The sequence below is a fragment of the Orycteropus afer genome, unplaced genomic scaffold (genome assembly GCF_000298275.1).
Source record: "Orycteropus afer afer isolate SDZICR_OR568_19922 unplaced genomic scaffold, OryAfe1.0 scaffold00100, whole genome shotgun sequence".
Classification (NCBI taxonomy): domain Eukaryota; kingdom Metazoa; phylum Chordata; class Mammalia; order Tubulidentata; family Orycteropodidae; genus Orycteropus; species Orycteropus afer.
Window position 1 is genome coordinate 3,726,001 of NW_006921687.1, and position 2,615 is coordinate 3,728,615.

Genomic DNA, 2,615 nt, shown 5'->3' on the forward strand with positions numbered 1-2,615 from the left:
GGATTGTGGGGCTGGCGCGGGATCGGGCAGTGTTTCGTTGTGCTGTGCATGGGGTCGCTATGAGTCGGAAACGACTCGACGGCACTTAACAACAACAACAACTCTGGCCTATTTATCAAGTGATTGGAAAAGTTCCTAGCTTTGAATTAGGCCCAGAACAAGAGAAGACTCTGCAAGGGGTTCAGGCTGCCATATAACTTGCTCTGCCATTTTGGTCATACGATCCAGCTGATCCAATGATCCTTGAAGTGCCAGAGGAAGATAGAGATGCTGTTTGGAGTCTTTGTCAGGCCCCTATTGGTGAATAACAGTGCAGAACCTTAGGATTTCATAGCAAAGCCCTGCCAACCTCTTCAGATAACTACCCTCCTTTTGAGAAATAGCTTTTGACTTGTTACTGGGCTTTAATAAAGACTGAGTGCCTAAAAATGGGCCACCAAGCCACCGCGTGGTCTGATCTTCCCATCATGAAGGGGGTATTTTCTGACCCATAGAGTCATAAGTTAGATGTGCACAACAGCACTCCATCATTAAATGGAAGTGGTATGTAAGAGATCAGGCACAAGCAGGACCTGAAGGCACAGTAAGTTGAATGAGGAAGTGGCCCAAATGCCTATGGTCTCCAGTCAAGTCATGTTACCTTCCCTCTTCCCAGTCTGAACCTTTGGCCTCATGAAGTGTACCTTATGAACAATTGACTAAGAAAGAGAAAACACACCTCATTTACAGATGGTTCTCTGTAATATGCAGACACCACTTGAAAGTGGACAGTAGCAGCTCTGCAGCCACTTCCTGGGACCTTCCTGAAGGACAGTGAAGAGAAATCCCCCCAGTGTGCAGAACTTCAAGCAGTAATCTGTTTGCTCTCTTTGCTGAGAAAGGATAAATGGCCAGATACGTGATGTATACTGATTCATGAGATATGCCAGTGGTTTGCCTGGATGGTAGGGGACTTACTCTATTGCCTGCCAATCTTGGGTTCATTAGTCCTTTCAGCTACCTGAATCAGGAGAAGTCTTCAGGAACTGCCAAACTCTACAACTGTGTAAACCATTTGCTTGAGATAAATTTTTTTTTCTCTCTCTAATGTTTCACTGGTTTTGCTTCTCTGGAAAACCCATCCTAAGACACATAAGTTCCCCAAAATTCCTTCTTCTGGGCTTACATACAAATTTATAATAAGTTTATCTTTATTCAAACACTTGTCTCTTCCACCTAACTTTTTTCTCTTTTTACTCTGATTCTCCACTTGACCTGAGTTCCTTGAGAGTCTTAGTCCCATACTATTCCTTTGGGCCCAGAGGGTAGGTGCTCAACAAATGTTTGTGGAATGAATGCATGATTAGTCAGACATTGGAAGGACATCCACTGATTAAATGAAAGTCAGGTAATGAGTTATGTTAACTAACACCTTTGGGTGTAGGATTAAGAAAAATATTCTATTTCAAAAGTATCTTGACTCAGTATACTCTATACAAAAGCTACTCATCACTAATGTTTTGGCATGATTGGACATACTAGGCAGAGTATACATTTCAAATATATTAGCAATACCATTCACACACAAAAAAAAAATAAATGCATAAAGCCTTACTGTGAGTTGTCAGGCAGTCATTTGTACTTGGCATTTCAAACCATTTATTGGAGCTGTATATCATGAATCAAGATAAAAATAACATAAATTAAGAATGTTAGTCAGTGATTAAAAGATTTTAAAGAGTGATTTTTAAGGGACTAGTCAAAGCAACTATTTCAGCCTCTATTTTGAACTGCAACCAGCATTTAATGTGGCAGTTGTTCTAAAGCACTATGTAGAGCAATTCCTGTTTAGACAATCATATCTTACTTCAATACATCATTACTCTGTGCTCTCACATCTTTCATCTAAATATCAAAATGTCAAGGCTTTCCCTTCTAACTTGACCTTGAATGATAAGATTTCTAATTAACTTTGCATGTGTATCATTATCAATTCTTCAGTACTTGGTCTGAAATACTTAATAATTAGCGCCTTTCCAAATCAGCACTACTTCAAAATGTAAACAAGATTCTCATTTAAATGAAAGATTTTAAACTTCAAAGAAAATGAAATTTAATTATCTGGAAGTGGTTAATGTTAGTTAAACTATTGCAAGTATCAGTATATATCATAGCATGACTATTCAACTTTCATTTATTAGTGTACCAAAACACATTGTTTATATTGTCAAAAATTATATATGATTTTCATGTAATTAAATATCAGACGATTGGGTTTAATTAAGCAGAGTACACTGAAATAAGAATTTTTAAAACAAATTTTCCAAAGTTACTACAGATATCTTCAAACTCTCATAGTATTCTCTGCGTGGCTCACAAGAGTAAGGCTACTGAACTCAAAAAACAACTAAATTCTTAAAGCTCAAGTCCCAAACTAGGCTTTATTCTTCATTTCTCACTTTCCTTACCTCCTTGGTCTCTACTTTCAATTTATTTATTTATTTTTTATTTATTTTTTATTTTTTTTAAACTTTGCATCAGAACTAAAGTATGTTTATTTTTGCAACATTTATATAGTCAAATGCAGACTTTCAGTTCACATATAAATATGAGATATGTTGCCAATCAGCATTTTT

The 2,615-nt window shown here is 37.0% G+C and overlaps 1 pseudogene; it reads left to right on the forward strand.

The window, feature by feature from the left end:
- Window positions 1-2,615, forward strand: part of LOC122150178 — a 51,445-nt pseudogene that overhangs the window by 15,390 nt on the left and 33,440 nt on the right.